Source organism: Rhinolophus sinicus, chromosome X (assembly GCF_036562045.2).
Source record: "Rhinolophus sinicus isolate RSC01 chromosome X, ASM3656204v1, whole genome shotgun sequence".
NCBI lineage: Eukaryota > Metazoa > Chordata > Mammalia > Chiroptera > Rhinolophidae > Rhinolophus > Rhinolophus sinicus.
This window is the reverse complement of record NC_133768.1, coordinates 97716960-97729862: the sequence shown is the minus strand read 5'-3', so window position 1 is coordinate 97729862 and position 12903 is coordinate 97716960.

The following is a 12903-nucleotide window of genomic DNA, read 5'->3' as shown; positions in this document are numbered from 1 at the left end:
AAGGCAATGGAAGTAAAAGCTAAAATAAACAAATGGGACTATATGAAACTTAAAAGCTTCTGCACAGCAAAAGAAACCATTGACAAAATAAAGAGGCCACCAACTGAATGGGAGAAGATTTTTGCAAACAGTGCCTCCGATAAGGGGCTAGTATCCAGAATATACAAGGAACTCATGCAACTCAACAACAAAAAAACAAACAACCCAATTGAAAAATGGGCAGAGGACTTGAAGAGACATTTCTCCAAAGAGGACATACAAATGGCAAATAGACATATGAAAAATGCTCAACATCACTAATCATCAGAGAAATGCAAATCAAAACCACAATGAGATATCACCTCACCCCAGTCAGAATGGCTATCATCAACAAGACAAATAGTAACAAATGTTGGAGAGGCTGTGGAGAAAAAGGAACCCTCATACACTGTTGGTGGGAATGCAGACTGGTGCAGCCGTTATGGAAGGCAGTGTGGAGGTTTCTCAAAGAATTACGAATAGAATTGCCATATGACCCAGCAATCCTCTCCTGGGTATCTACCCAAAAAATCTGAAAACATTTAGAGATAAAGACACGTGTGCTCCAATGTTCATTGCAGCTTTGTTTACGGTGGCCAAGACATGGAAACAACCAAAATGTCCTTCGATAGATGAATGGATAAAGAAGTTGTGGTATATATACACAATGGAATACTATTCGCAGTAAGAAAAGATGATATAGGAACATTTGTGACAACATGGATGGATCTTGAGAGAGTAATGCTGAGCAAAACAAGTCAGACAGAAAAAGCAGAGAACCATGTGATTTCACTGATATGTGGTATATAAACCAAAAACAACAAAAGAACAAGACAAACAAATGAGAAACAGAAACTCATAGACACAGACAATAGTTTAGTGGTTGCCAGAGGGTAAGGGGGCGGGGGTGGGGGTGGGAGATGAGGGTAAGGGGGATCGAATATATGGTGATGGAAGGAGAACTGACTCTGGGTGATGAACACACAATGGGATTTATAGATGATGTAATACAGAATTGTACACCTGAAATCTATGTAATTTTACTAACAATTGTCACCCCAATAAATTTAATAAATAAAAAAATAAAAAATAAAAAAAAAAATAAAAGGGTAAATGTGATCAAATATATGGGGAGGGAAGGAGTATTGACTTTGGATGGTGAACATGCAATGCAATATACAGATGATGTATTATAGAATTGTATACTTGAAACCTATATAATTTTATTAACCAATGTCACTCCAATAAATTTAATAAAATTTAAAAAACCGCAATGAGAGAGTAGATCTTAAAAATTCTCATCACAAGGAAAAAATGTAATTATGTGAAAGTAATGAATGTCAACTAAATGTATTGTGGTAATCATTTTACAATGTGTACATGTATCAAATAATTATGTTGTACACTTTAAACTAATACAGTGTTATATGTCAATTATATCTCAATAACACTGGAAAAAATTAAAATGAAAAATCATTAAAAAAACAAATGTTGGAGAAGGTCCTGAAAAAACTGGAAAACTTGTACACAGTTGGTGGGAATGTAAAATGATGTAACCACTATGGAAAACAGTATGGCAGTTCCTCAAAAATTAAACATAGAATGACCACATGATTCACCAATTCCACTTCTGGGTATATATGCAAAAGAATTGAAAGCAGGGCTCTTGAAGAGATATTTGTACATACATGTTCATAGCAGCATTATTCAAAATAGCCAGGGGATAACCAAAATGTTACATATATATATATGGAATGTTACTGAGCCTTAAAAAGGAAGGAAATTCTGACACATGCAACAACATGGATGAACCTTGAGGACCTTATGCTAATTGAAATAAGCCAGTCACAAAAAAACAAGTACTGTATGATTCTACTTATATGAAGTACCTAGAGTAGTCAAATTCATTGAGACAGAAAGTAGAATGATGGTTGCCAAAGCCTAGAGGGAGAGGAGAATGGAGAGTTTTTCTTCAATGGGCACAGTTCCAATTTTGCAAGATGAAAAGAGTTCTGGAGATAGATGGTGATAATAGTTGCATAACTAAGTGAATGTATTTAATGCCACTGAATTGTACACTTAAAAATGGTTAAGATGGTCCATTTTATCTTATGTGTATTTTACACAATTAGAAATAATTTTTACAAATTGGCAAAGAATCTGAACAGATACTTTTCTAAGGAAGATATATACAAGGTGTGATCAAAAGAGACAGTGAATGTTTAAATAAAAAATGTTTTACAGTAAAATACATATTGCCATTAATCCCCCTCAAAATACTCCCCCTCACTTCAAACACACTTACCCCATTGTACTTGCAACTTTCTGAAGCAGTTCTGGAAGTCCTCTTTCGTGAGTGTCTTTACTTCATCCTCCATCATGACAACACTCTGTGTCACACATTGCTTCTGGTACGGCAATTTCTGTCAAATAAAAACATTACAGTGTGTCCTCATCCACCTTATTCACCAAATCTGGCACCGTGTGACTTCTGGCTCTTCCCCAAAGTCAAAATGACCATGAAAGAAAAACGTTTTGAATATATTCAGGAAATCGAGGCAGCCATAACAGTGCAACTAAAGACACAAAAGAGGACTTCCAGAACTGCTCCAGAAAGTGTCAAGAATGATGGGATAAGTGTGTTCGAAGTGAGGAGGAGTATTTGAGGGTGACTAATGGCAGTGTGTCCTTTACTGTAATAATTTTTTTAATTAAACATTGACTGTATTTTTTGACCACCCCTCATAAATGGCCAATAAGCATATGAAAAGATGCTCAACATCATTAGCCACTAGGGAAATGAATATCAAAACTATAATGAGGGGGCCGGCCCCGTGGCTCAGGCGGTTAGAGCTCCATGCTCCTAACTCCAACAGCTGCCGGTTCGATTCCCACATGGGCCAGTGGGCTCTCAACCACAAGGTTGCCAGTTCAATTCCTCGAGCGCTGCAAGGGATGGTGGGCTCTGCCCCCTGCAACTAAGATTGAACACGGCACCTTGAGCTGAGCTGCCACTGAGCTCCCGGATGGCTCAGTTGTTTGGAGCGTGTCCTCTCAACCACAAGGTTACCGGTTCGACTCCCGTAAGGGGTGATGGGCTGTGCCCCCTGCAACTAGCAACGGCAACTGGACCTGGAGCTGAGCTGCGCCCTCCACAACTAAGACTGGAAGGACAACAACTTGAAGCTGAACAGAACCCTCCACAACTAAGATTGAAAGGACAACAATTTGACTTGGAAAAAAGTCCTGGAAGCACACACTGTTCCCCAATAAAGTCCTGTTGCCCTTCCCCAATAAAATAAAATAATAAAATAAAATAAAATAAAATAAAATAATAAAATAAAATAAAATAAAAAAAACTATAATGAGACACCACTTTACACCTACTAGGATGACTATAACCAAGAAGACAGACAATAATTGATATTCACAAGGATGTGGAGATATTGGAACTTTGTATATGGTAAATAGGTGCAACCAATTTGGGAAATAGTTTGGCAGCTCCTCAAAAAGATAAACATGAAGTTATCCCATTTACTTTAGCCATAGATAAATATTCAAGAGAAATGAAAACATATGTCCACCAAAAGATAATGTTCATAGCAACATTATTCATAATAGCTAAAAACTGGAAAAAAACTAAATGTCATTCAACTGATGAATGGATACATAAAATGTGGCATATTTATACAATGGAATATTATTTGTCAGTAAAAAGGAATGAACTACTGATACATGCTACAATATGGATTAACCTTGAAAACATGCTAAATAAAAGCAACCAGTTGGGAAAAACACACACATTTGTGGTTTCATTTGCATGAAATGTGCAGAATAGCTTAATCTATAGAGACAGAAAGTCGATAAATGTTTGCTGAGCGCTGAGAGTTTGGGGGGAAATGGACAGCATCTGCTAATGGCTACAGGGATTCTTTTTAGGGTGGTGAAAATGTCCTAAAACTGATTGTAGTGATAGTTGCACAATTCTATCTTGCACAATATGCTAAAAACCATTAAACTGTACACTTTAAGTGGGTGAATTGTCTGGTCTGTGAACTATATCCCAATAAAGCTGCTAAAATGTGATGGTATTCTTCCACATTTACAGAAATGGTAGACTTATTTATTTCGCAAACATTGATAGAGTACCTAGCTACTATATGCCATGCACTGTGGTAGGTTCTCTTGGAACCAAAACACTACCAACATTTTAAATCATAACTGAATGTTTAAATCATAACTGAAAGCTCTCAAAGAGCTTTCAGTCCAGTACCTGTGCATCTATGACTATAATACATGGAAGAAAATGAAGACGGAAACTGAGAGGTACCAAAAGTTGTGATGAAGATATGGTCAATTATATTTACTTATTTATTCAGTTTCATGTGTACAAAGCAACATAATAGTTAGACAATCACACCCCTCACAAAGTGATAACCCCCCCAATCTACTACCTCTCTGACATCATATATAGCTGTTACAGTACCATTGACTATATTCCCTATGCTGTACTTTACATTCCATGAATATATATATATATATATATATATATATATATATATATTTGACATACAATGTTATTCAGCTTCAGCTTCAGGTGTACAATGCAGTGGTCAGGCATCTACACAGTCTGTGAAGTGATCCTCTTGATAAGACCAGTACCCATCTGACACCCTACATAATCTTTACAACATTATTGATTATATTCCCCATACGGTATTTCATATCCCCGTGACTATGCTGTAGCTACCAATTTGTGCTTTCCAATCCCTTCACCTTCTCCCCCATCCCCCCTCACCCCCCTCCCATCTAGCTACCATCAGTTTTTCTTTCCTATATCTCTGAGTCTATTTCTCTTTTGTTTGCTTGTTTATTCTGTTCTTTAGATTCCACATATAAGTGAGATCATATGGTATTTGTCTTTCTCAGTCTGACTTATTTCACTTAGCATAATATTCTCTAGATCCATCCATGTTGCTGCAAATGGTAAGATTTCATTCTTTTTATGGCTGAGTAATACTCCATTGTATAAATGTACCACAGTTTCTTCATCCAATTGTCTATCGATGGGCATTTCAGTTGTTCCCATACTTTGGCTATTGTGAATAGGATGGTAATAAACATAGAGGTACATATATTTTTTTGAATTAGTGTTTTGGATTTCTTTGGATAGATACCCAGGAGTGGAATTGCTGGGTCATAAGGTAATTCTATTTTTAATTTTTTGAGGAACCTCCAAACTGTTTTCCATAGTGCCTGCACCAATTTGCAATCCCACCAACAGCGCACGAGGGTTCCCTTTTCTTCACATCTTCGAACCATTTGGGGCACTGAAGGGCAGTGAGATTTTTAGAGGTACAGTTCAGTGAGAAACTATATATTCCCCATATGGTATTTCATAACCCCATGATATATTCTAGTTGTGTGGGGAGGTAAGGGTGGGATGGGATAGCAATGTACAGCAAAAACAACGCAAATGAAAAGCACCTATTGCCTTTAGAAAATGTCAATCACCACAGTTGGTCTAAAGATAAAAACTGAGGGATAGTTACCCCCTAAGGCAGGACAGATAGGTTAAGCCATATCCTGGGTAGCATTGAACGCTATGCTAAAGAGTTTGGATTTGTCTCACTGGGAAAGAGACTTGAAGCCTTTTGAGCAAGGGATTTACCTGATCAGGACTGTGCTTTAGACAGATACCCTTGACCCAATGCTACCTCCACCCCCACCCTCACCCTTAACCTGAATCACACAATGCCAGCTACACATCTCATCTTCAAGTGAAAGATCTGAGCAAATGAGCTCGAGAGGCTAATGACTTGAACTAACCAGGCACAGACAGAAGAGGCTCAAATGTAAGTACAATAATGATACAAAAAGATCTAAAACCTTCTGAAAAACTAGTCACATGTGATAAAAAGGAGAATCAGAACAGCATCAGGCTTCTTAAGAGCAACAATAGATGCTAGAAGATAATTAAGCAATTGCCATAAAAATATGAGAGAAAATAATATTCCACCATGAATTCAATGCAAGAAATGTGAGGCCTCAGAAACTTTCTGTCTCTTGCATCTTTCTTAGAAACTGCTGGAGGATATACTCTAGCAAAATGAGGGAATAAAACAAGACTGGAGAAGAAATGGGGTTCAGGAAACTGGATCCCATCTAGGAGAGAGGTGTGGGAAAGTCTCAGGATGGCAGCTGCACAGCAGACCTAAAGAGCAACCAGTCTAGACTGGTGCAAGAAGATGGGAGACCCCAGGGAGGTGATTTCTGAGGAAAAAAGAGGACTTGGTGGAATATCTAATGTTATGGAAAAGTTATAAAAGGTTTAGAATACATGGATGATACAGGTAAAAGACAATAAAACAAAAGGTAATTAGAAATTCCAGGGAAAAATATACTATAAGAAAGAAAAAATAATCCTATTGTGTTACTCAACTGCACAATAACAATATTAACATAGTTGTAATAGTGTATACACTTGTTTTATTTTAAAGTATAATTCCAATACAACTATATAGTGTAAGGTTGTTAGATATTCATCTATTTAGTGATTTTCTAGCCTAACAAGAAGTCAAGATATGATGTCTGAAACTGACGAATATAGAAATATCAGCAAAGTCACAGTGAAAAGAAATGTGGTCATATTTACTAGAAGACACAGTTAAAAGTATTTATGTGATTGTTTCTGTGGAATTGGAATGTGATAAAAGGTAGCTGGAGAAACTGGTTTTCATTATGTGATACCTGATTCTGAATTTTTAAATAATATGAATATATTATATTAATACATATTTTAATTATACAATTATACAAACTCTAAGTCTGGATGTGCTGTGAAGGTCGACTTGCTGATGGTTGAAACTTAACTAGAAGGATGTTGCAATATTCTTGAGATAATAAGGGTCTTAACTAAGCTGGTCAGGCAAACAAATGTTCAACTAGATTTATTCAATTTATATTCACAAAGATCTTTTTTCTATTAGGAGTCTTACTAAAATATCTTCAGAGTACGGAGCTTGTCTATTTTGTTCACTGCTGTATCCCTAGCATCTATCATAGTGCCTGGCACCTGTAAATGCTTGATAAATATTTGTTGAGTAAATGAATGAATAAATCTTGACACATTTTTGCAAGGCCAAATTGCATTCTTTCTGATTCCTAAGGTGATGCTCATTTATAAAGTAGATGCTTCCTTAGATGGCAACAAAACAATAGCCACATCACTCTTCTCTCTCCTTTCCCAAGAAAAGGCAGAACAGAGTGAGAACCAATTAATCTTATGGGTAGCAGGGCAACAACTCCTTTCAGGAGCACCGACAAGATCTGTAATGCTGACGTGTGTATTCCTAAGTAAAGGGTTAGAGGGGGTGGTGGGTAAGCCTTGTCCTATTTGGACCTAAGAGCTTTAGGGTTTCCAAGATTCCATTCTCTTTATCTTTAGCAAATAGGCTCTGATGAAATGCAGAGTTAAAAAACCATGATGTGGATATTTTCAAATAAGTTGTTTGAACAGAATTTTGTACAGAATCCCCACAATCTTAGTTGGGATTTGAGAAAGGAATAGTTCAAGAGGTTAAGCAGCTGAGAAGATTTAGATCAAGTTACACAACTGTCTATATGCAATCCCAATGGAGATCTGCCTCAATATATTAGAAAATAAGAAAGAGATTTTGGTTGCCCCCTAGATGAAAACAACTAAGTGTATATTTTTGTCTGCAAACTTACTTGCAACCTTACTCTTGGAACTCTGAAGTTTTCAACGTTAAGCAGACGTTTTTGTGGTAAAAGACACAAGCAAGGGTGGATCCTATGTAACATCCCCCATCGCAGCAATTGCCAGACAGATTATAGACTAAATTAATTCATCCATATGTAGTGGTTGCAAATCCCTACACATTTAAATTTAGGGTCTTATTATTTGAGTACGACATGACATTTTATTTATAAAATGAAACATACATATTCACTGCATAAAGACAAGTTACCAAGGCAAGAAGACAGATGCAGGGGAGGAAGACGAGAATCACGTTAGTGGCAGTGGGGTGCAAGGTGAGGACTGCACTTGCTTTCTCCCTCCCTACTTGTCCTCATCAATTTCTTAGTATCTCCAGCCAAGTTCACTACACCACAACTCTCAATGGCTGCTCCACCTCAAAGAATATCTCCCTCAAAATTTGGGCCCCTCCCAGTTTGCTCCAACTTGTAGCTGTTAACCCAGTTAATTCCTGTTAACCTCTGGAATTTCTGAACTAGTGAACGTAGCTTGAATTGTGTGGTTTGGTTTTGTAATATGAAAAAATAAATTTAAGTTAGGAGCTGGGAGAATGCTCAGAAATGAGAGACTGTATTGTCACAGGGCACACAAGGCATTAAATATTTTTCAATATTGCAGCTGCTAAGTAACACAAGTAGTTGTCCAGTCTCCTAAAACATGCGCTTATGCACTTCAGCATTCCTGTGATGCCATTCCCAAGTTGTGCTAAGTCCTCCATAATTTCAGTGCACATCAGGGATAGGAAAGATCTCTCATTTCTTCTTATTCCTTTTGCTGTATGCTGAATGTTTTTGTGCCCCCTCCCCAATTTGTGTGTTGCAATTCTAACCCCCAATGTGATGGTATTAGAAGGTGAGACCTTTGAGAGGTGATTAGGTCATGGGAGTGCAGCTCTCATGAATGGGATCATTGCCCTTATAAAAGAAACCCCAAAGAGCTCCCCCACCCCTTCTGCTATATGAGGACACAGCTAGAAGACACTATGAACCAGAAAGAGGGCTCTCACCAGACACCAAATCTGTTGGCAAGTTGACCTCGGACTTCCAGACTCCAGAACTGTGAGCAATAAGTTTCTGTTGTTTATAAGCCACCCAGTCTGTGGTGATTTGTTATGGCAGCCCAAGCAGACTAAAACACCTTTGAAATCAGCAGTCACCACCTCGGCAATTCTAGAGTGGACGGTTAAAAGCAGGCAGTGTTTACTCAGGAACCAGTGACTGTGGTATTTTATCCTAAACACAAACGCTAAAGCTCTGTCATTCATCCAGTGTCAAGGCCTGTTCTGGGCACTGAGGATGGGGAAGAGAACAAGACAGACCTGTTCCTGCCCTCATGGAACTCACAGTCTAGTAGGGAGATCCAGACCATAAACAGGACAACAAAGAAAAAACATTTCAGGTTATGAGTAGAGCTATGATGTAAATAAGCAAGGAGGTATGGTAAAAGTCACTGGGGTCGGGAGAGACTACTGTGCAAGTTCAACATCTTTCATGTAAATAAGACAGCCTTACCCTGAGAAGTTTTTAGTCTACTGAGGAAGACAGACTAAAAACAAGTAGACAAAAAAAATTAACCTAATTGTAAATTATGACAAAATAAATAAACAAAGGAACAAATGGTGGTCAGAGAAGGCCTCTCCCAGGAGGTGCTATTTCAGCTGAGGCCTCCTGAGTGACAGGGAACTAGCCAGGCTCAGAGCTGGGGAAAGAACATTCCGAGCAATGGGAACAGAAAATCTAAACCTCCGAGATGGGAAAATGCTGGTCATTTCCAGAAAGGAGGCCAATGTGGCCTAGTGAACAAAAGGCAGAGTGGAAGGAAACAAGGTTTAAGAGGCAGACAAGGGACAGCTCTAGCCCACAGGGAGGAGTGGGGTTCTTATTCTAAGTGCACTGAGAAAATGAAAAAGTTGCTTTTAGTCTACTGTTTCTTGGCTTTCTGTTCCAGACTGGCTCTTTCTCTGTAAACTTTCATTAGGCAGATGGGTACAGATTGTCAGTTAGGAATGTGCAATATCTGAAAGCATAATAAATTAGCCTTGGCTTTAAATATTTCACAGATATCCCACTGAATGAATATATGAGTAGAATACTTATATGCAGACTTATTTTTGTAGATCATTATGGCCAAGTAACCTGGCAAAGCCAAGTAGAGCTTGAGTCCACTCCCCGTTCACTTTTTCTAAAATGATTTTCAGGGATGATGTTTTCAACATGGAATAATATCTGTTATGTTCATACTGGCTTCCTCTGTTAATAAGAAACTAATGTGGTAGCTTGGTCAGTTACATACTCTCTAATTCCAAAGAGGATGTGAAGGGGGACACATAAATCCATGTAATACAACAGGATAAAAAAAAAGAATCAATGGTTAAAGTTCATGACCAAGGGAAAATATTGGTAGGGAAAAAAATGAAACCAAAAATAAAGTTAAATCAGCATGCGGAAATGCTACACATGGGTCACAAACCTAGATATGGGATGTGTGGTGGACAAAGGAAAGAAGGAAGCAAGATCAAGTTCATATTGTCTATAAGATTGTCAACCAATGGTTATTGGTGCGAGTTCAACATCAACAGGAATCCCCAACTTGGGATGTGATGAAGAAGGAAACTTTATTCATTGCAAATAGCTCAATTGTGATACAGGAGGCTGCAGAACAGCATGACTTCAAAACAAATTAATAGGTCTACAACACAATTATGAGACAGCACTGCTGTGAGGCAGCGCTTGGGTGAGGCGCCTCCCTGGCTAAACAGCTCTCTGCTCCCCAGCTCTGCTTCCCTTCACTCCATTCTGCTCCACCTGTTCTGCTCTGTATTGTTCCTGTCTGTTCTACTCTGCTCTGGTCCGGCAAGACGTCTTCGATGTTTCAGCTCCAGCCAGGGAGATGCAGTCTTCAGTAGAAAGGGAAAGTATGCTCCCTGTGCCAGAGGAGAGCTGACTTATATATATACAGAAGTCCCCACCTCTGGTCCCTAATTGGTCCATCCTCATGAAAATGAGGAATCCAAATTCTCACAGTTTGATTGGTCCAAAAGGCATTGGTCAGAATGGAGCCACTCTGGTCAGTGAAGATGCTGATGGGGATATAGCTGCATGGCTCTGATTGGACAGGGAAAGTCTCAGTCCTACTGGTTGAAATACAATCCCAGGAACTCCTTTATAAGGGCTGGCTCAGATGGCAGGAACACAGGACAGACAGGTAGTTCAGTGCAAGAAGCAGGCAGTTCAATGCAGGAGGCAGGTAGCTTAGGGCAGATTTCTCTCTGAAGCATGGCTTGGGTGGAAGTCTCCTGTTTAGAAATGGCTTCTAGGCTCTGCTTTTAAATTTGAGCCCAGTTAGCCACCAGGAACTTTTCTTGAGGTATCTTCTTTCTTGGGGTCAACGTGATAAACCATAGTTTTACTCAGTATAAAGTATAGCTTTGCCTGAGAGAAATTTCTCTTGTGGGTCCTATTAGTTTGGGGACATTGTACTAAAGAGCACCTATGTCTTTTTTTTAGAAAGTAGTTTTATTGAAGTATCATTTACACTCCATAAAATTCACCTGTTTGGTGTACAATTCCCTATGTCCCTATGTTTTCTTAAAGACTTCTACATAAGAAAACTAAAGAGCTTTTGTAATCAGAGGACAGAATTATTATCTTTCTTTCAGGTAAAATGATTCATACTCATATGGGTAATCATACTTTCTCCCAGCAAACAACTCTATAATTATTACCATATTCTTTCTAATTACTAATCTTAAAGATTATAGTACTAGTTCCATTTTATACGATGGAGAGCCTAAGAAGGGAAATTGAGCATCTAGCTGAAGTTAGACATTTAGCCAGGGCTAGGCTTCCAAACTGGACTGTTACACAAGCCATATATCTGATTCTAATTGCTTAATATGGGTTGATTTTCCCTGTTTACAGATGGTTACTCTTGTAATGTGTTCATCTCACTCAATTGATGTCCGGAAATGTGAAAGGGCTCCAGGAATTCAAACACCCTTAAGGCCCCATTTCAGATTGCTAAACACAGATTAAGTGTGAGTAATACACTCCAATGCTACAAATGAGGAAATAAGATGTTTCCTTCTTTATTTTTGGCTAAACATATGAAAACTTTATTTTGAACTTTAAAAAAGTAGATAGAACATTCCATCACATCAGTCCATAAATCAGCTTCTCAGAACTTTGCTCTCATTGGTTAATGACATGTAGCCCAACAGGAATGTATAGATAATCACTCACAAGCAGAATGTGAAATATGAAGGTATTATTGCAAAAGACCTTGTGATTTTCCAGGATATATTAACAGAAGTACAACACGCAGTCCAAAACATTTGCAAATTCATTCTCTTTGTTTATCCAGCATTTTTGAACTCCTTGCAAAATTTTATACAGAGCCAAGCAAGAATTTGACCATTCTGGAGACCACAGTCCTAGAAGCAAGACATGTTTATGATCTCTTCAGACTCCAGCCAGCATAGCCTAAGAGCTGGAGACAGACAGGGAGGCTAGGATTATCTAAGAACCTAACATAGTGCTGAGAACATAGTAGTTGCTCAGTAACTGGATTTTAACTTGAAGACCAATGAGGTGGGGAAACAGTTTTTATTTTCTTGTTTTTTTGTGTGCATTAAAAAATGCTTTTTGTTGAGTATAATTGTAGAGTTTGGCGGATTTTCATAAGCTGACCACGCTGGTGTAACCAGTTGCCTATTTCCAATGGAAGTTTCTAAACAAGGGAATGAGAAAAATGGATAAGACCTGCTCTCTGCACTGGAGGAAGGCCTAGTCCAGTAGGGAAGACATAACAAACAAAATAACTACATTATAATTCATGTGCTGAGTGCTCTAATAGAAGTGTGCACATGGTATATAGGGACATGGTGAAGAAAGTGGCTCACTTGGTGAAGTAATTCACTTTACTTTGACTTAATGGAATCCTCACAGAGAAGAAGACATTTAAGATGGATCTTAAGGATAGGATCTTGTCAACATGGTGGAGTAAGTAAACACAGTTCTTACCTTCTCTCACGACCACATCAAAATTACAACTAAACTACAAAACAACCATCACTGAGAATCACCTGAAGTCTAGCTGAACCGAAG